General features: G+C 48.0%; 1 protein-coding gene across 1 annotated transcript in view; it reads left to right on the forward strand.

Moving 5' to 3' along the window:
* Nucleotides 1-27824, forward strand: part of LOC138467288 (uncharacterized) — a 5113521-nt gene that overhangs the window by 3855923 nt on the left and 1229774 nt on the right. The gene's annotated exons all lie outside the window — the stretch shown is intronic.

Consider the following 27824-nt stretch of genomic DNA (forward strand, 5'->3'; position numbering starts at 1 on the left):
CTGCTTAGGCACCGAGACCCATGAGGGCTCCAGTCTGGGACACTACAGATCCCTAATTTACCTTTTTTCCAAATTTTGCAGGGACCAGGTTCAACCCGTCTAGGTTGCCTGCCCGTCTTTTTCGTTCGTGTCCCCCAAAGGCTCTGGTAGTGAGAAGCACTGTCGAGCCATCCTATCCACAACAATTTGTCCAAACAGACACCGTGGCCTGCACAGGTAAGCCACCTCTGATTCGAAGAAGGCCTGCAAAAAACTTTGATGCTAGGCCTGATTGTCGATCCCCTTGACCAACTTTTGAAACAAGCATTGCTCTTGTAGATCGGACTTCACCAGTAGAAACATTGAAGTCTGCCAGAGAGGACATCCAATACTTTCCAGGCGTCTTCTCTCCCCATTGGTTGAAACCGTGCTGATTTAATCATTAAAACACGGCAAGACACGTAAGCATTAATTGAATTTAAAATTAACAGTCATGATTTCCAACTTACCTATTCGACAACACTGAGATACTGACACTGCCCCTTGTTTTCCCATCCTGTAGGCAGCACACACACTGAACAGGCTATCCTGCAACTCTTTCCATCCTGATGAAGACCCGCCAAAGATAAGCTGTGAGGGCCGAAACACACCTGTGTAGACTTTTCTAATCTTACTTCTTGTGTCAATTGTCAACACTGTTTACAACACCTCAATATTGTGTCTAGTAATTGTATTATTTGTTCAGACCCCTGTTATGTTCTTTGTGCAACAGGAGGTAACTCATTGCTTTTAGTTGATGTGCACTAAAAATTGAGCCGCAAAATGACTCAAATATGTATGTATTACAATACTATGCATTTGGTTCATGTTTGGCCACTAAAGAGATGTTCTATGGGCCTCATTACGAGGTATGCCGGTAAGGGAATAACGATGCCGGTATGTTAATACCGGCATCATTTACAGTCCCGTTGCATTCCGACCCGAAAACCCGGTATTAGCGGCACACTAAACAACGGTGCCGCTATTAGCGGCATAGGCGCGTACACGCCCCCCTCAAGGGAGCAAATACCGGCATGCCGGTTATAGGGGGTAATTCCAACCCACGCATACATGCAAATACCAGCATCGCGAAGCCAGTAATCACGGGCTGCACGATGCCGGCAAAACAGGCATCGCGGACCACCCGCAAACACCAAGCAAGATACAAGGCAGCTGTCACAGGTGCACACAATCCCCACAGGTGGAGTCAAAGGAGGCTGTGCCAGTATAAACTAAGCACACCCACACACCACAGCCGCCCGCCCACAGGTGTAGACAATGTCGAGTTGCCCAGTACAAAAGGAGCACAACTAAACACCACACCCCTTCCTACACCAAAATGCTACCACTAGCATTTGCAATCATGGCGCAGGAGGACATGGCTATACAGATACAACTACAGCAACAACTGCAACAACAACTACAGCAGCAAAAACAGGCAGCACAGAGGAGACACAGGAAGAGAAGGATGGTGAGACAGGCCCAGCCATTACCACCAGCACGGCCACCAGAGCCTCGTAGGCAGCCAGCAATCCCACGCACCAGACCCAGCACATTCAACCTAACCCCTGAGCAGATCCACACCCTGTACCGGTTGGACCGTGACACCATCACCACCATAGTGGACATGATACAGAACGGCATTGCCAGCCACATACAAATACGCACTGCCATCCCCCCACTACTAAAGGTGTTGTATGTGCTACACTTCCTGGCCACAGGCACGTACCAACACACAGTGGGCTAGCTGCATGTCATTTCACAACCACTATTCTCACGCATGCTGAACCAAGTGCTGGATGCCCTCCTGAAGCACGCAAGCACCCATATATCCCTACCACGGACTACCCAGGAGATAGCCGAAACCACAATAGGCTTCCATGTACTGGCAGGCATGCCCAATTGTGTCGGAGCCATCGACTGAGCCCATGTGGAATTGGTAGTCCCCCATGCCATAGAGGCGGTGTACCGCAATTGCAAGCTATACCACTCCATCAATGTGCAAATGGTATGTGACTCTAGCAAGATCATCACCCATTGCTGCGCCCGATATCCCGGATCCACACATGCCATCCTACTGCGCAACTGCACGCTACCCCGTCACATGGAGCGACATGCTGGACCACGTGCCTGGCTGCTTGGTGAGTTGCACAACAGGGACATGGCCATGCTGTGGGGTACTGATGTGTGCGGATGCAGAAGGGGGGGGCTACTGCACCAGGGTGGGAAAGGGGGGGTAAAAGTTCACCTGGGTGGCAATAGCCAGTGAGTGGAGAATGCATGCAGAGCTAAACACTCCTCACTGGAACCAGCAAAACGGAACAGGACACCTCACTGGGCCACATATCACAAATAATGCATATGGATGACAACAAGTAAGAGGCACAACCAGGGCACCATGGTGATGGCAAGCAATGCATGACTGAATAGGATGGCAACTGTGGCAATGCGGCTAGTGTGACCATGCATAGCAATCAATATACAGCATGAATTTGAGACTAAACATTGTCGCACTACCACAGCACATCTGCCTCAGCATGCAGGATTACACCCTGCATCATCTAGTTAACCCCATCCTGTGTACCATACCTCTGTACAGTATACATTGCATATAGGTGACTATTTTGTACACGTACAGGGACATGTGCATGCCCACACCAAATAGCTGCTGCCATGACCGTGCTCCCTGAAGGTGACAGTTCAGAGTGACACACACCTATTTGTATCTTCTTCAGGTGATGGAGGATATCCCTTGAGGCTGTGGCTACTTACCCCTGTGCGGAACCCGCAGAACAGCCATGACGAGGAGTACAATCGTGTGCACACTCGTACCCGTGTTGTGATTGAGCAGACCTTTGGCCTGTTGAAGGTGCGGTTCCGCTGCCTAAGCAGGTCTGTTGGGGCACTCCTATATAGGCCCGAGAAGGTGGCAAAGATCACCATGGCCTGTGTTATGCTGCACAACTTGTGCGTCTGAAGGAATGTACCACTACCACAAGACATTGACATGCATGGGCCGGGTGAGGATGAAGGGGATGGAGACGGAGGCGAAGGAGCCCCCCTGCCATTACGTGATGCATGGGATGGCCATGCTGTACGCCAAGCACTAATTGACAAATACTTTTGAAACGCAGGGACAATGAAAGTAATGTGTCTGCGACACACTGGCTGAATGTGGACATGCACACTTGTTTTGTTAGAACTGCCCCACTGTACACCATCACACAATAAATGTACATGTACAAAAAGAAGTATGTCCAGCCAATGATTTGCTTGCACACAACGGTGTATTTTCAACAGACGTGATATTGTGAAAATAATCCCCTCACAACCCCCAGTAAACTCCCTCACCCACCCCACAAACCCCAAAAATACCCCAGTAAACTCCCTCACCCACCCCACAAACCCCAAATGTCCCCATATGTCCAACAAACAGTGGTCCCTTCACCAACGTACATTTTCAATATGTCATTGCCTGTCCTGTTATTTCTTGGCAATTTTTGGATCCGGGGTGCCATGGTCAAGCGCCGTGCACTCCTCTGCGTCAAACGCACAGGGCTCGATTGGGCCGAGGTGGAAGGGGTTGTTGCAGTGGAGGTGTCGATGGTCAGTCGCATGGCTCCCAAGGTGTGGGCGCTGCATTTGCAGCAGATTCGCAACCAGGGCCTGTGTAAGTGACCCCATACACTCCCTAAAGGCACATGTCGATGCCTCCACAGCAGCAGTATTGGCTGCGATGGCCATGGCAATGTCCCTCATGGCGTCATTCCCAGTGGTTACTTGTTGCTGCATGAGTTCCAGCATGGACTCCTGCCGTGCCTCAACCCTTGCCAGGCGAGCCTCGAAAGAGTTGTTGGCTGCAGGAGTACTGGTGGCCGGGGTGGCGGTAGACAGGGTGGTGGCTGGCAGGGTGGTGGCTGGCAGGGTGGTGGCTGGCAGGGTGGTGGATGGCACCTGCGTGGGGCCCACATCCAGGGCACGGTCCTCCTCAAAGATGCCAATGTCAGAGCCTCCAAGGTCCGAGTCATGGAGGCACGGATCGTCCATGCACTCAGACTCTGTAGGGGGGGAGGCTGGTAATGGGGCTTGGGGTGGGTGTGCCGGACATGATGTCACCCTCATTATCCACCTCTGTAGACACAACGTCCGCGGTGGCTGGCGGAGCATCAATGGAAACGCCTCCCACTGTTGTGGGTGGCTGCTGCTGTTCTGTGGCTGCAGGTGTCCCCTGCAGGGTTACTGCCTTGCGTGGCACACTGCCTGTTGCTCTAGGTAGTTTCTTGGGCTGGGGGGTGGCGGTGGCCCTGGTCCCTTGGCGTGCAGTGGATGAACTTGCACCCCTGTCCTGCATTCCATCTTCCTCATCGGTGCCTGGGGGATAGAAGAGATGCAGGTCATCAGTGATGGCGTCAAATGGCAGCTATGATGTATTGCGTTGTGATATGTTCATACATTCAGGCATCATTTAATTTCTGGGGTGTGGCATTTGGTGTTCTGAGGGGGCATGTGGGCAATCAATGCATGGCTGGTGGCATGGCATTGGTTTGGTGTATGTGTGGTGAGTTCCATGGGCATGATTGGGTCATGTTGCACCTCTGTTGGGATTGGGATTGGCACTCAGCATGCGTGTGGTTCAGGGTGTGGCACACATTCTTGAATGGATATGTTGATGTAGCCTTGGGACATGCATTGCCTTGCCTAGTCTCACTTCCACATCACTAGTGCCACATCATGGTTTAGTCTACATGGATGTGATGGTTCACTCACCTTCCTCTGTGGATGATGCGGCGCCAACCTCCTGGTCTCCAATTTCCTTGATTGATTCAGGGTCTATAAAGGAACTTGCGATCTCCTCCCATGCCGTCAACTTCACAGGGGAGTGTGGGCCCCCGCCTGTCGCCATTGCAGCCCTCCTGTTGTCCGCCAGGATCTTCCTCACCCAGAGGCGGAGGTCGTCCCACCGCTTCCAGCAGTCACGCACACTCCTTGGAGTGCTCCCCACTGCCGACACCCTCTGTGCGACCTCCTGCCAGACTTTTTTTTTTTGTTTGGGCCGCATGCTTCAGGTCAGTGCTTCTGATCGTATCTGCATGCTGTGCAAGGGTGTTAGCAAGCATGCTTAGTTCTGCATCTGAAAAACGCTGCTTTCTCTTCCTTGGGGTCGACTTCTTGGTAGCCTTAGACATCCTGCTTCTGTTGTGGCACACAACAACACGAAAGAAGTGGTGGTTGTGGAGGATGGCAATGGATTGTGTTTTCAAAAATGGCCGCCGGCCCATTTCCCGTTCCTGCGCGATGACGTAATTTCCGGGTCCGTTTTTTGCGAACACGGTAATACCGTGCCGGTATTACCGTGCCGGTATTTAGGGGTTGCTATGAGGTGGTTACGCAATGGGCGGGCCCCGCAATGCCGGTATAGGGGGGTTGGTGGCCCTTTACCGGCATGGCGGTATTGCCACTGCCGGCATGGGGGAACGCGTGTGCTCACGCACTCATAATCACCCGCTGTTAGCGGGTTCATACGAGCAGAGACTTGCACGTTCCGGCATGCCGGTAATGAACCCGCTTTTACCGGGCAACTCGTATGTATTTTGTGTGCTACTAGACCATTAGGTCTTTTCCTTTTGAATATAAAATTTATCGTAAAAAAAGGAGTGTCTACTATGTTATATTAATAATACTCTCGGGGCAATCGAATAAGTGAGTCCGACCCTGTTCACTTTGTTTTTGAATATAGAGCCCTCCTGGGCATAATAGGGTCCCAACCAGGAGCCCTTGTATATTGAATTGTCATTCTCCAAAGCCAACTCATCCCACATGGAAGGCATCCAGTTCATAGAAGACCTTGCTTTTTTTGCATACATTGAAGCAATCGTGGGTTTGCCTACTAGCAATAGGTTTTGTATTATTTCTGTAAAAAAAAATTTATTTGTTTATAACCTGTTAGGTTTTTACAAAAGAGCAGTTTCAGCGTTGGTGCAGTCTTTGGCCGTTTACAAGCTACGTAAGGACACCACATTCGAATCGAGTTTAGTCACACAGTTGGTTTGATCATAGGTTAGGTGACAGGTTCGGTCGTGGTAGTGCGGCCAGGCAGACAGACAACAAAAGGTGAAATGTCAGCCTTTGCGTTTGCTTTTTTTAGGGCCACTGACAGAAATTTGGCTGTCGTCCTGGACCATCTGACGGATTTGCCTGCTCTCAGACGGGACCAACAAGTTTCTTCGTCTAGTGTCGTTGCCTGCGAAGTAAGTGGTGTCATGTATGCTTGCCTTTCGTGTGATAATGCTGGGCAGGACATGAGCAGATGGCGCACAGATTCTACTTCATCTGGAACTCCACACAGACAGCAGTCTGGAACCGGAGAAAGAGCTCTAGTATTCAAAATGTCCCTGGTCAGAAGGAGATTTAGTCGAGCACGCATATATGTTTTCCTTAGTTCTTTTGCAGGAAATTTCTCACAATATTTGAGAGGGACCTTCAGCTGGTTGTATGATGGTGGGAGGTGCTTTAAAGATTTGTAAAGCTGAATGTTTTCGTTTGTGTTAATCCAATCTTGTTGCTCGAGTTTGGTCTTTACTCGTCTTGGGTTTGAAATCAGGGTTTCTTCATTGCACACTACTTCTTCCAGTTTGGCTTGGATTTTGGTAACCCAATCAGTTAAAGGTTTGCAAGATCTCTTGATGATTTCAGAGGCTACCACCTGCAAAATTGGAAGTGATCTGGGCATCAAGATTTCTCTGTAGAGCTGTGTGGCGCTTTGCGTCACCACCCCGGCTGAAGATGGCAAGCCCAGAACTCGGCGGATCGCTGGCATAGGGGCTGACTTGGGTAGGCCCAGCACTGATTTCCAAAGGAATCCCTCCAACTGGGTCCAATACTCTGCTGGGAGGGTTAGGTTGGCCGCCATTCCGTAGGTTATAGCCGGAACTACTTTTGATTTGTAGAACTGGAGAGCGGGAAACCACGAGAACTTCCCGAACCTTTTATCCACTGCACGTGTTTGTGCAGTTAGATTTCTCATTTTTCCCCAGAGTGAGTTTTGAAGAGAGTTTTCTTTAAGAGTGTTGTCAATCTGAATTCACAAATATTTGTATTCGCTGACCTGTTTGATTTTGGTCTTTTCGAGATAACAGGAGTTGTTTGACTGTTATTTCTTTGATGTTTTTGAGAATATCAGAATTTTGGTCTTGGATTTGTTGATCTTTAGGTTATTGCTTTCCATGGAGGTCATTAACCTCCGACCCAGGCGTTAAGGGTTAACGCCGTCGTTAACCCTTAACGCCTGATTCCAATTTTAACGGCTGCTTTTAGCAGGCGTTAAAATCCATGGCGCTAAACCGCCTTGGTGCTAATTACGGCACCGTAATTTACAGTGCCGTAATTAGCGCTTTCCCCACTCCCATTATGCCCTATGGGGCAAAAATGGGAATGGGGAAGGGGAAATGGGGATTTACCGCCCCACTCACCTTGGAATGGGGCGGTAAATCCGCCATCCACCATGGTGTAAACGTAGTTTACACCATGGTGGTAAAGTTGGTGTACTTACCGCCTGGGTCGTAATGACCTCCCATGTATGCCGCTAGGTTTGTAAGTTGCCTTTGTAGGCCTATTGCAGTCTGATCCATGAGAATCAGGTCGTTGGCGTACCACAATCTTGACATCATATAGGTGCCAACTTTGGGTGGAAAAGATCACACTTTTTTTTCTGATTCTTGAAAATCACAGATGAAAGCTATGAACAGCGCAGGGGCCAGTGGACAGCCCTGTTTGACCCCTCGTTCTGTGTTGATCTGGTCTGAGAGGGTACCTTGACGACTGAGGCGCACCCGTAGAGATGTTGATGTATGTAGGGCCATTATTGGCTCCAGCACAGGACCCGGGCAATTCCAAGCTGTTAACTTTGCCCACAATTTGTTTCGATCCACCATATCGAAGGCTTGAGATAGATCCACCATCGCCATGTAGACCTTGGGCGCCCCTCTCTTTACTTTCGCTTTGATGATGTTGAGAATTAGCAGATTTATTGTTGTGCCAGCGCCCTTTTGGAAGCCAGTTTGAAAAATGTCAGCTGAAGGTGAGTTACTGGCCCATTTTTTGAAGTGAAACAGTAGAAGGGACGCAAAGATCTTGCCGATAATGTCTAATAGGACAATTGGTCTATAGTTCGCTGGGGAGCCCCTGTCCCCTTTCTTGAAAATCGGGACTAAGACTGCTTCTGTCCAGGTTTTCGGAATTTGCTTCTGTTGTTGGCACTGTTTGAATAGCTCGCCAATTGCGTGTGCCCAGTCTTTGGGGTGCTCCTTGAGGTCTAAGTTAGTTAGCCCGTCAGGTCCGGGAGCCCTGGACGATTTTAAGATGGCAATTTTTCTGGATATGTCTTTCACATTGTCCAATTTGATCCATGGTTCCGTGGTCGTGGGAGGGATAATTTTAGCTGAGGTTTGAGGAGAATGGTAAAGATCTGTGAAGTGTGCGATCCAGTTTTGTTCAGATACCGAGTTTGAGATCAGTGGAGCCGTCTGGCCGTTTACGCTCTTAAGGAGCAACCAGAAGTCTCTGATGTTTCTTGATGCCCAGGAACGTAGCATGGCTTCCGCGTCATTCTGGTACATGGTCTGCCGTTGTTGCTTTAGCCAAGTTTTGTAGGACCTGACTGACATGTAGTATGTAGTCCAAGCGTCAGTTTCCACTGCTAGATTTTTTAACTTTCTCACCTCTAATCGCTTTCCAATGACCGCATTGTTGAACATGTGGGTGTGGGTAGGATGGTTTCGTGTTTTGCCAGTAAAACTCACTTTGTGGGCAGCTAATAGAGACGTGTACTCGGGTCTTGCTTCTTCCGAGCTGTTTTGACCATGTTTCTTGCTTAGGTTGGCCTGGAAGGATCTTATGTTTTCCGATGTTAGCCAGAGTCGATTTTGTTGCGTGTTTGATTCTATGTCGGGTGAGTACTGAGGTCTTTTCAGTAACGCTCCATCCCAAGACATCTGCAGGAGATTGTGGTCACTTTCGATTGTTTTTATGACTGTGCAGTCCACGAAGTATGGGATCAGGCCTTCCGTGATGAAGATGTAATCTAAGGTAGCAACGGATCCGGCCCCTTCCCAAGTTGGTACTTGGGTACCGCTGTCTCGTATAGCTGCCGCGTTGTGGAATTTTCTTGATTTCATTAAATTAGACCATGTGCGGCCTCTTTTGTCGGCCAGCGATTGTGGCTTGTGTGCTTTGCCCTTCCTAGTATCTGCCTCACAATTGGCGTTCAGGTCTCCGCATATTATGATGTTTGGAACCTTCCGGTCGATTGTAATTTCGTCGATAATATTTGCTGTCGAGTTGCAGAAGTCTTTTGTGGTTGTTCTCGCCGGGTTCCAGTATAAGTTGATTTTGGCTAAATCGGTGTTTACCAAGGAGTCTCGGCCATGGTAGTGGTGAAGCCATGTGGATAGTGAAGCAAGCATGCCGTAGCCCTCTGCGATTTTACCCTTTGGGGCGATCCCTGAACCCACACGGATGGCAGTCAGCAGGCCCGCTGATGGTCGGCCCACCGTGGAACTTGTAGCTGGTGAGACTTCAATTTCAAACCCGTCCAAGGCTGGTTTGTCCAGGAGCCAAGTTTCTTGCAAACAGATCAAGTCGAATGCGCCCAGATTTATGTCACTTGGTCTGGTTAGGTGGCGGTATCCTCTGGTGTTCCATGATGCCATTGTGAGGGCACTTTCTTTGAGCTGGGTCGTTGAGTTCTCAGACAGCCTCTTGGTATCAGTGGAACACAACGGTCGCTGCTATTTCCTTTGATTTCGTGAGAAAGTGTCAGCAATCCATTTCCATGGATTTGAGGCAGGTGTTTCTGTCGACTCCCTCTACGGCGGGGTCACCTTTGCTTCTGTCTGATGTCGCTCTTGGGTGCTCTCAGCGAGTATGTGAGAGGAGGTGGACGATGCATAATTTTCATGATTCCACTTTTTTAAGCGATCGTCATGGAGTTTGACCCCCTCCTCTTCCCGTCTTTTTCTGGCGTCTGTCCGTCTGTAGTCTCTTGATGGGGAGCGCTTATCGTGGCGTTGGCTCGAGGGCCCCCTCCTTGACCTGTCGCCGCCCACCTGGACTGTTTTGGGCTTCTGCAGGTGTTGTATTTTTAGACCTATGTAGTGAAGGTCTTTCGTTACTTCGGAGGTGATTTCACTTAACGCCTTGTTTCTTATGTGGAGATATGCTTTTGCTTTGTGCTCCCGATGATAAGGCTCGATGAGTATGAAGTCGTCAGAAGTTATGTGTTTGAGCTTGTCGATTTTTCCCAGTATTCTCAATACTGTTCTTCGATTTAGTACCAGGTAGCTGTCTTAAGCTGAGGTTTGTTCCAATTTGAAAAGCGACGAGTCAGCCAGTTTGGAGTTTATTTTGACTTCCGCCTCACTAGTTCTCATGGACTTCTTGAAAGAGTGGACTCAGTGACTATCGTGTCGATGGTTTTGTCCTAATCTCGGTTCGAGTTTCAGATCAGGTCTGTGATTTTCGGTTTTCTTTAGGTTTTTGAGGGCTTCTAAAGCAGCGCTTGGAGGGTTTGAGCGCGGCCTTTGAGTGCGAGCCACCGACTTTTCGACTGTTAGTTTTTCTCTGTCCCGAGGGGTAGGTGCCACTTGTTCCTTGCCAAGATCAGGGACTGTCTTAGTTACTATCACTGGATTTGTCGATGGAGCAGGAGTAGATTCTTCGGCATCTAGGTGCTGGGATGTTTCCCCCAGGTCCAAGGAAAGGTCATGGTCATCATTTGTTATCAGGACGACCGCGGGGCCTACCTTGATTTGGGTTTTTGCTGTTTTGGGACTGTTATTCCCCCTTTGATTATGAGACGTGTAGACTTTAGGGTTGGGGCCCTGCGGCGGCTTTTCCTCTGTCGACTTAACTTGTGTGCATAGTAGAGTGTTTGAAAGGTTCCTCTCCTTTATTTGATTTGCGCTTCTTGCCGACTGGCCTACGGGGTCTGCTGGTGATATTAGTGAAGAGTGCTTTGTCGAGATTTTTGTAAAAATAGGGGCCAGTTCCTTGAACTTCTCGCTGTCTAAAGTCTGGGTAGAATTTGATTGAATGGTTTGGTGGTTTGCCCCAAGATTCTGTTCTTACACAGTTCCTCGCCCAGTTTGTCTATTTTTTTGCCCAAGATTTTTTCCGTACTGTTACAGTTTCGCTCAACTGCAGTTAGGTAGCCTTCTATGAAGGACAGTTTGTCTTTCATGGTGCTTATCATTGCGGTGTTATCTGTGAGGGCCTTGTGGATTGAGTCATAGAGCTTGCCAAATGGATTTAGGGCTATCGTGAATGCCGACATGATGGATAGAAGATCTATTTATTTTTTTTATGGTGTCTCCTTGTCTGCCGTAAGTGGAATTTCACTTGAGTGACGTGGTTTTGTTGGAGTTTTTAGGCCTCTGTCCGTAGAAGGCTGGGACAATCTTTCCGAGGATCTTTTTTCTGCTGGTGTCGTTTCTCCTTGGGTGATGAGAGGGAATTCTCCCGAGAGTCTGCTAGGTTTTCCCTGAATGTGTGGCCGAGTCCATGCGTAGTGGTCCACGGTCTGGCGATTTCTAGGATCTGGAATACACCTGTCTCTTGTCAGGGTATCTGGAGTGTGATTCTTTTCGACTTCCGGCGCGGGTTCAGTGTCAGAGTTGTCGTGTGATGATTCGGTGTTTTGAGATCCAATATCTGTTCTGTTTTGGGCGCTCTCGTTTTTTTAATTATGTTTGCTGTTTGTTTGTGGCACTGAGCTATCAGTCACCACGATCCTGTCCGTAGTTGGGCCAGGTTGTGGTTGAGGTTTTGGGCTTAACCGCGAGCCCTGCGGGGTCAGGTCCGTTTTTCGTGCTTTGGATCTTTGGGGCGAGTCTTGGATAGCCTCCAGGATTTCTGCATCGGACAACTCAGGGTCTTGGTCTAGATTTCTTTTGTGTTGTGTTATGAAGTATTCTTTTAGAGTTGCAGATATCAGGGGCGCTGGTAGACATTTTGAGCCCCCTTGAGTTTTTGGGACTAGTTTCCGATGTTTCTTGGTAAATGTTTTTTCGGATGTAGATCTTGTTTTTGTGGTCACTTTTGAGAACAAAGTCTTTGAGGCCTGGTTTGGGTGTCCTGGCGCTCTAGTTTGGGGGCCCTGAAGCGTCGACTGAGTCTCACCTAAGGCTGGAGGGAGATCCACAACCAAGGCAGAGTTTGGGCTTTGCGTAGAGGTGGCGTGTGGTGGGCACACACCGGACTTTGGGACTTTCCCAGGCGAATTTTGGCCTGTCGGCTCATTTGCTTCAGCGACCGCCATCTGATGGAAGGAGGATGACCCGTGAGATACTTCGAACACTGAGTCGTTTGGCGAATGGGTTTGCTCCTCGTTTTCCGTATCCCATGAGTCGTTGGAAATGTTTCCCTTAGGGGTAGCTTGTGTATTTAACTGCTTGCTTTGCTTTGGCCGTTTTTGCTGCTTTCCAGGTGTGAATTTACTTTGGTGAATTTGGGCTGTAGTCACTTTCCCTTCGGCTGGCGGGGCTGGCGGCTGAATGCTTGCGCTTACTTTACTTGAAATGTTCTCCCGAGTTACTGCATGGAAGTGCAGTGCTGCTAAGGGAGGCCTGAGAGGCGTAGCCTCAGCGGTGGGTCGAGTCGTGCGCGCTGCACCCAGCCATTCAGAGCCCAGCTGCGACTGTCCTCCGACAGTCTCCGGCGAGGACTCACTCGTCAAGACGGTGGGACTGCCGGGTGCTTTGCGCGAAGGTGATCCTAATGGACTCGAAGATACAACCGCTGGGGTGAGCTTCTTTGTAACGGCCTCTTGCAAGTTTTCTACCTCCGCCGCCTCAGCCACAGGCAACGCTGGAGGGGGCTCGATGGTGGTTAAGCTCTCCCCCTCGAGGGACACAATGGCCTCAACGTCCGCTTGCGGATGTGGGTTTAATGGCTGGGAGAACTCTTTCAGAAGTTGCAGTAACTTTGTGAGAGCGGAGGGGATGGGGTTTTTGATTTTTTCAGTCGGGGTCGACGTTGATGGCACAGAGGAACCTTTTCCTGTTTTGCAACTTTTTCCCTCCCTCGGTTCCCTAGGATCCTGGATGACTTGTGGTTCTAGCTGTTCTTGGGATGATTTTATGCTCCGCAGACGACGGCTTATGTCGTCTCCAGTTGGTGAAAGAGGTGCCATGAGGAAAGGCTTGACTGTGGCTTGACTGTAAGTGGAATTGCCGTAAGAGTCAGAGTGGATTAATGAGGTTGAACGCACAGCCCTTGCCGTGAAGGGCTGCTTACCTCGTCACCTGGCACCTGACACTGGACACCAGACATACTGCTTCGCACACTGTGCCGCGCTCCGCGCCTGCGCAGTGTTTAAGTAGGAAGTCCTTTCTGTTTCAGTAGAAATCAGTAGGGATCGAAAGAGGACTGCAGAGTGAAGTGTGTTTTCAGCAGCGGTCTGTCCTCATGACTCACACCAGACACACTGCTTTGCACACTGCGCCGCGCTCTGCGCCTGCGCGGTGTTTAAGTAGGAAGTCCTTTCTGCTTCAGTAGAAATCAGTAAGGATCGAAAGAGGACTGCAGAGTGAAGTGTGTTTTCAGCAGCGGTCTGTCCTCACGACTCACACCAGACACACTGCTTCGCACACCGCGCCGCGCTCCGCGCCTGCGCGATGTTTAAGTAGGAAGTCCTTTCTGGTTCAGTAGAAATCAGTAGGGATCGAAAGAGGACTGCAGAGTGAAGCGTGTTTTCAGCAGCGGTCTGTCCTTACGACTCACACCAGACACACTGCTTCGCACACCGCACACTATTCACCCTCCACAAATGTGCTCCTGCCTACTCTGTAGACTCTTAGAGGTTTTTGCGCCAACTCAGGGATTGGAAATCCTACTCCATAACTTATTGCAGATCTTACCTCCAACCACAAGTCCCTCAAGCCAGGACATTCCCCCCAAAGATGCAGAAAGAGGGTCTTGATTAAAAACAGCACATTTCAAAATAGAAAAACTCAAAACAGTGCATGGAAAGTAGTGCACATCAAAATAGCGCACCCTGCTATATTATCATGAAGCCAGGAAAGCTGTCTCATGAGGGGGGGACAACCTCATAGGGGGAAGGCACTGAACGGGATATGATAGGGAGGAAAGGGAGAAGAAAGGGGTAATAAGGAAGGAGAAGGAAGAATAAAGAGGTTACTGTTAAGGGCTCTGGGGAGACCAGGCCCAACTCAGTAACACACACAAAATAAATGCACAGAGTCAGCATTAGAGTTCAAGCAACTGATGCATGGGAGACTGCACGCCTCTTTCATTTGCATACAACACGTGACCACAGCCGTCCGTGGCAGCGACGTGCTGTGGTCACCAAACACCCACAGATGACTGCACTGCTTATGCATTAGTCACAACATCCGATGCCAAGGGTAAGAACCTGAACAACAACATAAACTTTTATTAACAACAGCCTAAATCACATCTAGAGTCCAGCCGCGGCTCTATCTTTGGCCACTCGTACTCATGCGCTGGCGGGCACAGGCCTTCTGGGCCCTCTTCTGCTGCCTTACCGCTTGGCTGCCACTTAGTCGCTTGCCGGTGGCCTCGGCTCCTGTTCTAGTTTGCCTGCTGGTGGTAACAGCTCCTGCCCTGACAGGAAGAACACATCTTCAGTGTTGTAGTCCCACTCAAGTGATGCGATCACCTCGTTCTCGTTTATGCACTCTCCTGTATCCTCCTCCATACCATTGGCTTCCTCTACGATGAACGCCATGTTGGCAGCAATCTCTGCCCACCGCTTTCTACATGGCTCTGGCTCATTGACCCCGGTAAATGGAGAAGGTTCCTGCATTGTGGCACCATCCACACTGCCGTCCCACCAATGGACACGGCCCCGTGTGCGGCAACCCCCTCCACAGAACTTGCACAGTTTTTGCGACACGCAAGCACTCTTGAGGCGACAGCCACCGTGGGGCTGGCAGCTGCAGCAATCTGCCTCGCACCGGCATAGTCCGGGTGGTCTTGTTTCATGTACATATATTGTCTTTATGGTCCCCCGCCCTGCGCTCCACCACAGAGAAGTCTGCTGAGGTGGGAGTGCAGGGATTGTTCACTTCACTCATCGGCAGGGCTCTTCTGGATACCCGGCCAACCGCAAGTGTTTCACTTTCACAGCCCGTGCTCCACCGCCGAGGGAATTCTCGAGGCGGGAGTTTGGGCAGGCGCCATGCTGTGTGGGTTGGCAGCGCGCTGGCTGCAAAGCCAGATGGATGCTTCCTCTTCACGTGCTGTACGTGCCACAAACCTTCTTTTTTTTGTTTACTTTCCCCGCACATTGAGGCACCTCGGGCGTGCCGGGAGGGTCGGCTGCGCCACAGGGAACCCTTGCTGCCGGTAGCTCCCACCACAGGAGCCAGGCAATGGTGTGCGTGTTGGGAAGGCCGGCACACACGCAATTTCTACAAACCCTTGTCGCCAGTTGTTAAGGGCTCTGGAGAGGCCAGGCCCAACTCAGTGACACACACAAAATAAATACACACAGAGCCAGCATTAGAGTTCAAGCAACTAGCGTGCGGGAGCCCGCACGCCTCTTTTATTTGCCTACAACACATGGCCACAACCGCCCATGTTCACCAAACACCCACACGTGACTGCACACCTGTGCATTAGTCACAACCATTACCTTTACTTCTCTCTGTCCGCGTCTTCCTTTGGGTGCAGGGCGCAGTGTGGGATATCTGGTGGGTGGTCTTGAAGGTCCCAAGGCCCACGACAACACACTGGTGATGAAGCGGTGAACCTGCGAAGTGTGAAACATTTAACTGCCAGGGACCGCTGCGCAGCCTGTGCACCCGCTGTACTGGGGCTGTTGGGAACCCGTAGATTGGTCTGAAGCACCTGCCACAACACAGTGGTTGGTGAGCGCAGTACAGACTGCAGTGTCCGTGTTGGCGAGGCAGTGCAGAGAAAACACGCGCTGGGAAGGCCTAAGCAGCACAATACATGGCGATCCTGTGAAGGGTCGGTAAGAATCACTGACACTGACAGCTAACGACTTGAGTAAAAGAAGCACATCATCAGCCATGGGCCCAAGGGGGGAATGATCACATGAAGACACATGTATAGAGAAGAAGGAGGACACTTGAGAAATCCTGAAGGACAAGTCACGTGCAGCTGAGGCACAAGCGGGGTGAGCTCAGCTGAGTTGGACATCCAGCATACAACAAAACACCAGGAAACATTAACAGCATGGCAAGTGAACCAACACCAGGGTGAGAGATCAGACGCTACCTCACTTACAGTATATCTTACAGTGGGCCACTTGACTCTGAGGCCCTGCCATAATGTTGGAGGAAGAGAACCCAGACACGGTAACAGTCACCTCACCAAATGGTTTCCCAACGTGCTTCCAGGAAGGCCTATCCATGCAACTACCAAGAGCATTCGATATCACAGAAACCAGTAATCCAGGACCAGATGGGCAAGATGGGTGAGGGACTTCGATGTCTATCTCAAAGCAATAGGCCTGCTTGACGACGACAAGAAAAGATGCCTGCTCTCCTTGTCCATAGGTCCGACAGTAAGAGACATAGTAGATGAACTACCTGAAGATGCAATGGACTCCTACAGAATGCTCAGAGCAGTGTTGACTGATTATTTCACGTCACACACAAATGTGGACTACGAAAGACACATGTTCCACACCACGACACAGAATTACTCGAATGATGAGGCGTTGCGATATCAGATAATAGCAGTATGTGAGTCGACACAATACAGAAAACTCCTACTTCAAAAGCCCAGGACTTTGGAAGAGATCTGGTGCATTAATCTATGGCAGTGGAGCATCAAGCAGAAGCAATGAACAAATTAAAAATACTGGGTCCTAATACTGCAACGATAAACAAGATGGCGACAGCCACTCACCCGCCAGGACTGGTAGACCAATTATTTTTCGATTTGGGTACAAATTTCCACATGAGGGAATGTGCCCAGCCATCTGCCAACAATGTGCAGCCTGCGGAGATGAAAACCATTTCAAGGCGGTATGTAAAATGTCTCGCAGTGCTGCAAGAGGATAAGGCGCAAGCTCATCGATGCCAAGGGTGAAGGAAAAGGCCATTGCAATTCCAGCGACAATGATGCATCACCAAGACAACTCGGCGAGTCTATACAGAGAAAGCCTTCGGATAGAGGACATAAAACAAGAATAAAAGAAGACAACAGAATGGTGATTACGTCACCCATCGACATCTCGTCAACCAAGAAGGACAGGACGGCACATAAGATATCTCGTCGAACAGTCACCCTCGGATAGTGGATCAAGCTCATCAGCAGAAGAACCACAAAAGAAAGGCTACCTCTATGCACTGCAACCAGATAGCGAAGGAACAGAGTCTGACTTTTCTGCTAGAAATAAATGACCTACAAGCGGAGTTCGTAGTAGACACAGGGGCAACCGTCAACATAATCAGTGAAGAAATATACAAGAACATTGCCCAGGCTCCACATTTCAGACCATCAGAGGTAGACATATATCCATATGGCTACTAGACACCACTACCATGCAAAGGATATTTCGAAGCCACCTGTCAAATTAAAACACAGTTCAAAAGACTCCCGAGACATCTACTGGTGGCAGCGTCAGAAAGCAGCTGCATTTTGAGCTTCAAGGCAGCCTTACATATGGGTTACATACACGTATTATGTCATCTAATGACCCATAAATATATGGACACTGGAGCAAGAATGGAACAGCTATTCCACTCAATATTCAAAGGATTAGGAAAAACAAGCAAAGCAATTAAAGGATGGAATTGTTTGCTCAGGCAAAAATAATAATCTACCTCACAATACGGGTTCAGCCTTAGCTATTAAATCAGTTCCACCTAAAGCTCGTCCCTCTCTGTCGAACTGTGCTACAATTCCCGACACACAAATTGTCCCCTCTAAGGAAGAAGCAAAGGGCAACTGTCAAGGTAGTACAATGTCTAGGGAAAAAGCCTTAAAAGGTGGACATAGCTGTTAGGCAGAGTTTGTATGCAGTAGCCTCTGGGACCACTACACACAACTATGACTACAGGTGTAAGCAAACCAACCTTTGGTATAAGTCTGTACTACACAGTTTTGGTAGCGGAGCTGAGCAGCCAGGCTTATCTCAAGAGGGGAATGTGAGCAGTAATGATGTTACACAGAGGTCTACAATCACAGGTGTTCAAAGAAACTCTTATACTCAAGGTTTCTTTGATAAATACTTATTAATTTATGTATCTGTCAGTTATAAAACATTCATAAGTAGGAGGCAATTATATAACACACACATATACTTCAATACTATTTCAGAATACTTTTCAAGAGGAGTAAAAGGTCAAGATTATTAGAACATGAAAGCTTACAATTATTCTTAGACAGTGTAGATATTTTGTGGTCACCAGAAGAGTTAATTCAATTCAATAGGCTAGGCCGAAGTCAATGGGCGAAAGCCTTGGATAGGATAAAGCGGTTCTGGTAAGTAAACGGTAAAGTCTCTGCACAAGTTCTCAGAAGTAGTTTGTAAAAAGAAGAATCATATGTTGAGTCACACGCTGATTAGGCCTGCGAGTTGCAAAAGTTTCAAGCACTTTCACCGTGAGAGGTAAGTACTCTCAGTCTCATTTCACAGTACCTTACAATGAAGAAAAAGATGCAGCTGATGACTTCTATTCCTGGCAGTTCCTGCAGATCTCGCTGTTCCTGTGCCTCACTCGTGGGGATAAGAGGGAGGATGTCGGGGGACTCCTGCACTGCCCTGGGACTGGTCAAAAAGCTTGCAACTGGCAAACTTCAATTCCTGTGGCTTTAAGTAACGCACACAAACTGGTGTCCCTCTCCCTTATACGGTTTCCTACAGCACTCTGAGAAAGATGTAATCAGCTCCGAGATAGGTATCCAGATGGCTTACTGTTGAGTTGATTGGTCCCACCAACTCAAAGGGAGAAGTCGTCCTTGCATGGCTTCTCTGTCGAGGTGAACTTGGTGATTTGCACCTGCAGCAGGGCTTCACCGGGCAAACCAACGGTCCAGGAGTTGCAGCAGCCGTCCTCTTCAAGCTCGTCTTCGGTTCTTTTGTTCCAGTGGCCGACTCTGCCTTCCAAGCCAAGAGACTCGCCTTTTATTCACTTCTCTCCCATTCATTCCAGCCTAGCTGTCACTCACCCAGCAGGGTGGTTGTTCCTGCCGGACAGTCAGCCAGCCAATCACCACAGAGTGCATTTAGGTCTCCTAGAAGACTAAGCACGGGGAGTTTCGGGCACCTCCCTCACTTCCTGCCCACCCCAAACACTCGGGCGCCAGAGGTGGGCTTCACTCCTGAAGCCCACCAAAGGTGAAGGAACAAAGGGACCAAACTAAGTTTGGCACGCAGAGACAAACTCTAGAAGCACCTTTCCACAAAGAAATGGCGAAAAAAGAAGACCAGGACCTGTTTTTACAGAGGGGGCTCAGATGCCATCTTGAAAAACATGGCTCCTGCGATTTAATGTTACCGGAGCTACGAATAGTTCGCGGTCGGGATAATCATGGTAGTTCATTGTAAAACCACTACCACCAGCCATTCTGAGAGGAAAGGGTAGCATTTGACTGCTACATGAGTATCTAGACACAGGGCATAATAAGTAGCGCCTCCAGCACTCTATTGTAAGATAGGGTGTGCTGGGTCTAAGAATTTAAAAGACTAGTAAAGTCAATTTCGCTTTACTTACTCTGAGGAACAGTAGTTCATCCCAGAGATGGTATTTAAACCTTGGGAAAACCTGAAAGGCTTCCCTGTGCCACTGCACTGAGGGTGCTGTGTGACACAAATGAAAGATGATGCCTATGGAGTTGTTTAGACTCCATAACCAAAGAAAACACAGAGGTACAACACATATAAAAATACATGAGAGAGTGGGGAAAAAGGTCACACTCTCTCCTGGTAAAGAAATGAAGTCCTCAAAATCCAGCAAAGTTGCTGGGGGTCTCTAAGGTGAAGGGAATTAGCACATTTTTGAGAATTCTCCCTAACAATAGCAAGGACACTCAGTGCCCCAAGAACGTAAGGGCAAATAAGAACACAAGGAAATGTAGGGGCCAAAACAACTTAGAAAACGGTGATGTCTCATTCAAACTGAAATACTTATTTCAATCACAAGGCACTCTGCCTACAACGCAGCGATAGCCCCAATACCAGCCATCTCGCATGCAGCAGTGCAAACAGACTCGACTGACTGCCATCAATTGCTTAAATCTGCAAGTTTGGTGGCCAAAGATTCTAGTCAATCTGAAAAAAGGACCACTACAACCCTACAGATTAAAAGTGTCTTTGGACGTGAAAGGTGTGCATATGTAAACAGGAATCGGGCACTTGAACTGTTTCATGCTGTTATTCCTCCTCGCTTTATCCACTCGGGAGGGCTATCCCCTGTATGCTCTATTCCGATGACTTATTTTTATTTGATTTTTTAAATTCTTTTTTATGTTTTGTTTATAAACTTTTATTCAACTTAAACGGGTTGGGAAAATGCGTCTCTGACCCTATTCTAAAGAGAAGGTTTGCAGCCTAAAAACCAATACTAAGATCTATCTTTGTCAGGATGTCATAAATAAAAAGCCATCCTTGTGTCCAATCAATCTATCCTGACGGTCAGACTAAAATAAAACAAAGTGATATGGGGAATGTTTATAACCTGATCTCTGGAAAAAGTGTTCTTAAACAAAAGAAGAATACTCCAACATAAATGTTCTCCAGGAATGGAAAAGTCTCTATCTCTTAAGGGGGATTCCCTTCCTCTGGCTTCTTCACTTTTATCACAAAATGTCTCTGAATCAGTTCCTTTGTTTTTTTCTTGGCCCACAACAATCCTGTTAGATAAACAGTCCACGAAAGCATACAAAAATTAGCGGGTGCAGATTTAATAATTATATTCTTTATGTATCATAACAACGTTTTTTTTTTAAATATCTTGCATTGGTTTTAGTTAACATCGCACACAGGTCACTCCCGTCAATCTTCTACCATGGCAATACCGCATGATTTAATGTTTAAACCATACAAACATACCCCAACAACCCACCCTATACCCACCCCCCCAAGCTCTCAAAGAGTAATCCGTATCGACAGCAGGTCTGGTGATCTGGCAACATTTAAAACTATCACATCTGGGCTGAGTCATTATCTGTGGTCTCACTGAACATCGCTACAGTTAGGGTTATCCATTGCATGAGATCTGGCCTGGTCCCTGTTTTTGCTCCCTCATTGCCTTCTCCCACACTCCTGTTTCGGCTGTGGACCATTTTCTCAAGTCTTCCCACCACTTGTTTACACTTGGGGCCACCTTGGCTTTCCACATCATGGCAATGCTCCTCTTAGCTAATGCATATATAAGGTATTTGATCTTACCCCTTGCTTTTTGTTTCATACTTCTTTTAAACTGCCCCAATATACATGCTCTCGGTGACTGCAAGTCTAGGTCAATGCCTCCTGCTGCCACTTTGGTGGCTACGTTATTCCAAAATCCCTGTATAACGGCACATTCCCAAAACATGTGTGTCATGCCTGGATTTTCTACATTGCATTTGGGGCACTTCTGAACCCCCTGCTCCTTTGAATTTGGCTATCCTCTCAGGTGTGAGGTATGCCCTTTGGGTTATGTAAAATTGGAGCATCTGAAGCCTAGTGTTTCTCGAAACCTTTTTGTGGTATGCTATGATGTTACCCCTCTCCTTATCCTCAAAGGCCCTCCCCAGCTCCCTCTCCCAACCCACCCTGCATCTAATTTCTTCCTTCGTGGTGGCCTCAATTAGGATCTCATACAGCCTTGAAATGGCATGCCCACCCTCCGAGACGTTTAGCATAGTTTCCATGTTTTCATTAGTTATTTGAGCTCCATCAGCTTCTGGCCACTGTTTTTTAATCGATTTTTTAAAATAATCATGTGCATCGGGAATTGGCCGCTGTGTATGCCCGTGGATGACTGTTGTACCGAAAAGGCTACCTGAGTATTTACATCCCATAAGTCTCCTATTGTCGCTATACCCCAGGGTTCCAATGAGCTCTGACTCCCTCCTGCAGTCCCCTTTTGTCGGCCATTACTGCAGCCAGGGGCATCTGTGGTGAGATCGGATCCTTGATTCCCATGACTTTGCAGGCCCTATGCTAGGTTTTGATGGCCAGGGTCACAAGCAATAGGTACTCCCCAGAGTCCTGCTCAGGCACCCATACCAGGTCCCTCAGGTGCAGCTTACCCAGCGCAGGCTGTAGGAGAGTGGTGTCAACTGTGGGTTTGTCTGCCATCCAATTGACCACATATTGTAGCTGAGCCGCCAGGTAATATAGTTCGAAGTTGGGTATCCTCAACCCTCCCCTCTCATAGGGTCTCTTTACCGTATGCACCGTCACCCTATACCTACCGCCCTGCCACAAAAAACTCCTACAATCTCTCTCCAACTCGAGGAAGAGTTTCTCAGTCTGCCTGCTAACACTGCTGTGAGGATCTTACGGTCCTAGTTCAGTAGCAACAGGGGTCTATAAGATCCGCAATCTGTGGCGCTTTTATGCGGCTTAAGCAGTGGAATTGTTAGGGCCTCTCTCATGCTATCAGGGAGGAGTCCAGCCTTGAAGGATTTGTTATATACCTTGGCTAGGATTGGTGCCAGGGTGCTTGCATATTCTTTATAATATTCTCCCCGCAAACCATCCGTGCACAGTGATTTTCACATAGGTAGCAATCTTATAGTGGCTAGGACTTCCTCAGCAGTGATGGGTTCCTCCAGGCCCTCTATCTGTGCCTTGTCTAAATTTAGAAGGTGTATTAAGTCTAATGTGCCTAGAATGGCCTTGTCATTGCCCAAATGTGTGTCTGTTTATATTAGTCTTGAAATGCCAAATACACTCCAGCTTGTGTGTGTTCCTCCTTGCCGGCCTCTGTTTGTATGGAGTATATTGGGACCCTTTTATCAGTGCTCTTATATAACCAGGCAAGCATTCTGCCGGGTTTATCCGCTAATGCGTGGGCTCTCTCTATATACTTAGCGTAGCTGAACTTGCCCAACCTATTCCAGTGTGCCAGGCACGTCTCTCTGAGTCCTATCTCCTCCTCCAAGTGCTCACCTCCTCTGCTATTGCTCCTCTCGAGTTCAGCTATTTCATTTTCTGTCCTTTCAAGGAAAAAATAATGGATTTCCTGACTCCCCCCTGCCGTGGCTATCATTTCCCCCCTTATTACTACCTTATACGCTTCCCAAACTGTACCTATTTGTTCAACACTCCCTTCGTTAGTCTCAATAAACTCAGTTGTGTGCTGCCTGACATGTTCATGAAATGTGGTGTCTAGCAGTGCTTCAATCTAAGTCTCTGATTGGGTATCGGAGGTCTTGGAGGCGCTATCACCCATTCGAGCCAGAGTGGTGCATGATCCGAGAGGATTCGGGGTAAAATGCAGTCCCTACAAATTCGGCTATGTGTTCAGTAGAGACAAACAAATAATCTAACCTGGTGTAAACTCTGTGTGGGTCCAAGTAATGAGAATAGTCTTTTCCATCTACGTGCAGGGACCTCCACACATCCGCCAATTGAAATGGTGACAGGAGTGTGTTCAGGATTGTGGCTAGGGGGGGCATGCCTTTTGAATTTGTTGTCAGATCTATCGATTGTGGGGTTCAGGGTACAATTAAAATTGTCTCCCCAAATCACAATCCCATCTCTATACGGGGCCAGTCTTGTGTACAGGGATTTGAAGAAGATTGTGGCATCATGATTAGGCGTGTAAGTGTTCACTATGTTCACCGTACTGTTTTCCAGCAGACCATGTATAATCATCATTCTGCCCTCGTTATCTGTTTTAGTGTCCAATACTTTAAAAGAAATAGAGGGCGCCATCCATGTCAGGACACCTCTGGCATATGTGGAGGTGGAGTAATTAGAGCCCATCACCACCCCTTCCCATTTACTGGCCAGCTTCAACAGTTTTTGCTCATTTAGATGTGCCTCTTGAAATATAGTGATACCAATCTTGAGTCTTCTCAAGTATGTGATTACCCTCTGCCTTTTGGTACACTTAGTGAGGCCCCTCATGTTCCAGGTCATAACCTTTAGGTCCCCAACCATTGTGTGCGTGACAACTCAAGTTCAATAATTGCTATGTACCAGACCAATATAATCCTGAGCATTATAACCACTGTGCAACTGTGTTCGCCAGGCCACTTACCCTTCCCTTTAATGCCCCCAACTCCCCCCTCCCACCTAAATAACTCCCCATAACTCAAACTGTCCAGTCATGCATCGCATGTTACACTTAACCCACTTCCGCTCCTCGAACTCTCGCAAGCCGGCAGAGCTCCCGGTGCCCAATGGGTGGGTACGATCACGTACCCTCAAATACAGTTATATGGTAGTAGCTGGCCCGCCTCTGGTGAGTCCTGCAACAATACTTCCGAGAGTGAGCCATGGTGCTCCTGTGGTAGCCGAGGACTTGGTTATGCTAAACTACACCTACAGTGGAGCCAAAGTCATGTTCGATAAAATATGCGGTGGAAAATGATTTGAGTATTAACATGGTGAAGACAAAGGTGATGGTGGTCGCCTCCAAAAGGGAAAAGAGTCCCAGTTTTATTACGAGCCTCAGGAAGGTGGACTATGTTGCTTCATACCCGTATTTAGGACTAGACATGAGTAGCAGTAAAGCATACACCTATATAGTGGACGCCAAGAAGGCCAAGGCTCTATGCATGACCCAACTGATTGGTAGCTTTGCTAGAAATACAGATGGGTCTTCTCTGGATGGGATAATGACCCTATACAGCCATTGCCTTTGCCCCATGGTCCTGTATGGTTTGGAGGCACTGGCCATGGGGGATTTGTATTGGGTGGATTTGATCGAGGGTTCCTTCTGGAAGCGTATCATGAGGCTGAGCCCTTTCTCTACAATTGAATACCTCCAGCTGAGTTGGAGCTGGTTTCGCTTAAGGGCCAGATGCTTATCAGACAAGGACTTCTGCACCTGAAAATACATACAAAGCCAAAATGTCAACTACTCTAGCTACTAGGGCCGGGGGAGAATTTGTGTCAATGTCTCATGGAAGAGAGATTTGATATGTTAATTGTTAACTTATATAAGAGCATTGAATGGTGCCCAGACTTTAATAGAGGAACTAGGTACGGCCTTTTAACGAATATTTTCCAACGTAAAGTTAAGCAGTGGGATTGGATTAACAACTATGCACACCTGGCTACACCTCGTACCTACTCTTAAGTCTCGTGGGTTGCGCGCAGATTTCTCCAACCCCAGAGATATCTGAGATAGTGCCCGAGCCCATCAGTGCAGAGTTTCGACTGAGGCTACGTATAAACTAGCTGCCATTGTATGTTCTCCATGGTGCTCATGTTTTCCACTTGTGCCATGGATTCCACTTAAGGATAGGTGCTGCCGTAATTCTAAATTGCCTAGAAAATTGGAGACAGCAAATCAACTTTTTACTGAATGTACAATTCTGGACACCGAATACATGACCATTCTGGGCAGTATGGAACGTAGTTACTTGTCGATAAGGGAAGATGCATTTTGGAACTACTGCCTTAACACTGAGCCTGAAAGTGTACATATTGACATATTGCTTTGTATCGGCTAGGGTGTGTTCTCAAAAAACACCTGCCTAATTGTAATTGATTTGACGTATGAGGGTAACTCATGAGCTATTTCTGTTCTATTTTAGGATAATTTTATAATCTCTACTGATTATTTTAATGTTATTTAATGTTTTATCGCTATAATTCTTGTACCTTGGGCAATATGGAATGCAATGTCTATTTAAGATGATTGATTTTAGTTGATTTTAAAAGATTCACAGACTTAGACACAATTGTGAGATTGTTATATTTTACACTACGACAAATTGGGTATAGCTAAACACAATACAAAGCAAGCAAAATGTTAGAAATTGTGTTTTCCTATGTATATCATATACATGACTTAATGCATGCCTTCAGGTTTTCAGATTTTAGGATTCTTTAGGCTTTCGTGATTTTGTAATTTGATTTATTCATAAATTGTAATTTGTAATTTTGGAAAAGTTCTTTTAGAACTGAATACAAATAAAACTTTAAAAAATATATCCACTCCAAGGACATCAGCATTGTGGATATATGCAAACCTGCTGGTAGGAAAGACAAAGCAATCTCTAATGTCATCTTCTGCTCTGAGGGAACACTCTCCTATGTACTCGAACACAGCCATGCATTACTTAAGCTGGGTTATGACTGTACAGCGGTTGACCTCTACGAAAAACATCATCAAGATGTGGAGCACAGTACACTAGATCCCCTGTGGTGGCTCTTAAAGGAATGGTTCGGTCAGAAATTTTTATTGGGCCTACGGGTCGGCCATGTGTTTTTAAGCCTAAGTCGGTCGATCGTAGAAAAATGTCCTATGGACCTTATCCGATTTTTCGTCTACTAAACACGCGAAAACAGGCAGCAGGGCGCTGCCCTTTTGTGATAATCTTATCACTTGCCCCATCGCCCTGGGTGACCTGCTTTTGTGGCACTAAATCATATCCCCCGCCCCTGAGCCTGACATCAACAAAGCATTCATATTCCCCGCCTGTCTCCGTGACGTTACTGGGCTGCGTAGCCAAACGCGCCCAGTCGTCTTCTACGCGACTTCACACAGAACCCGGAAACCAACACAGATCATCTCACAACACAGCGCGCCACAATTCGGAATATGAAACTGTAGTTTAAAAACAAACAGCAAGATTGTACATTTGGTAAAGTACATTTATTTGACATTAACAGGGTAATTCATAGAATTACGCAGAAAAGTGTTGCAAGCGGCTGGCGCAGAGTGTCCGCGTGCGATTGTCTAGCCAGGCGCGTGCGCCAAAACCGATTTCCGCGCACAGTGTATTCATGGATTTTAGGCTCCCAAACCAGCCGTGGCGCAGAGTATCGCAGCGACCCTGCAGCAGCGCCAGTAACGCCCCCAAGAACGCCCTCGCGCAAGGAAAAGCCATCAAAATCGCTAAATCATCGCAAAGGGCTGCGCTAACCCTGGACCAGTTTACAGGGCTGCCAAACAAGGAACGCAAAGTGGGTAACGTTCATATCAGGGGTACGCGGGAAGTTTTACATGCGATTAGCCAGGGTAAGTGTATTACAGGGGTGCGCGGGAAGTTTTACACGCGATTAGCCAGGGTACGTGTATTACAGGGGTACGTGGGAAGTTTTACACGCGATTAGCCAGGGTACGTGTATGACAGGGGTACGCGTGAAGTTTTACACGCGATTAGCCAGGGTACGTGTATTACAGGGGTACGCGGGAATTATCACACGCGATTTGGCTGGGTACGTGTATGACAGGGGTACGCGTCAAGTTTCACACGCGATTAGCCAGGGTACGTGTATTACAGGGGTACGCGGGAATTATCACACGCGATTTGGCTGGGTACGTGTATTACAGGGGTGCGCGGGAATTATCACACGCGATTTGGCTGGGTACGTGTATTACAGGGGTGCGCAGGAATAATCACACGCGATTTGGCTGGGTACGTGTATTAAAGGAGTGCGCGGGAATAATCACACGCGATTTGGCTGGGTACGTGTATTACAGGGGTGCGCGGGAATAATCACACGCGATTTGGCTGGGTACGTGTATTACATGGGTGCGCGGGAATAATCACACGCGATTTGGCTGGGTACGTGTATTACAGGGGTGCGAGGGAATCATCACACGCGATTTGGCTGGGTACGTGTATTACAGTGGTGCGCGGGAATAATCACACGCGATTAGGCTGGGTGGGTCCTC

This window comes from Ambystoma mexicanum, chromosome 4q (assembly GCF_040938575.1).
Source record: "Ambystoma mexicanum isolate Mex_15411 chromosome 4q, UKY_AmexF1_1, whole genome shotgun sequence".
NCBI classification, from domain to species: domain Eukaryota; kingdom Metazoa; phylum Chordata; class Amphibia; order Caudata; family Ambystomatidae; genus Ambystoma; species Ambystoma mexicanum.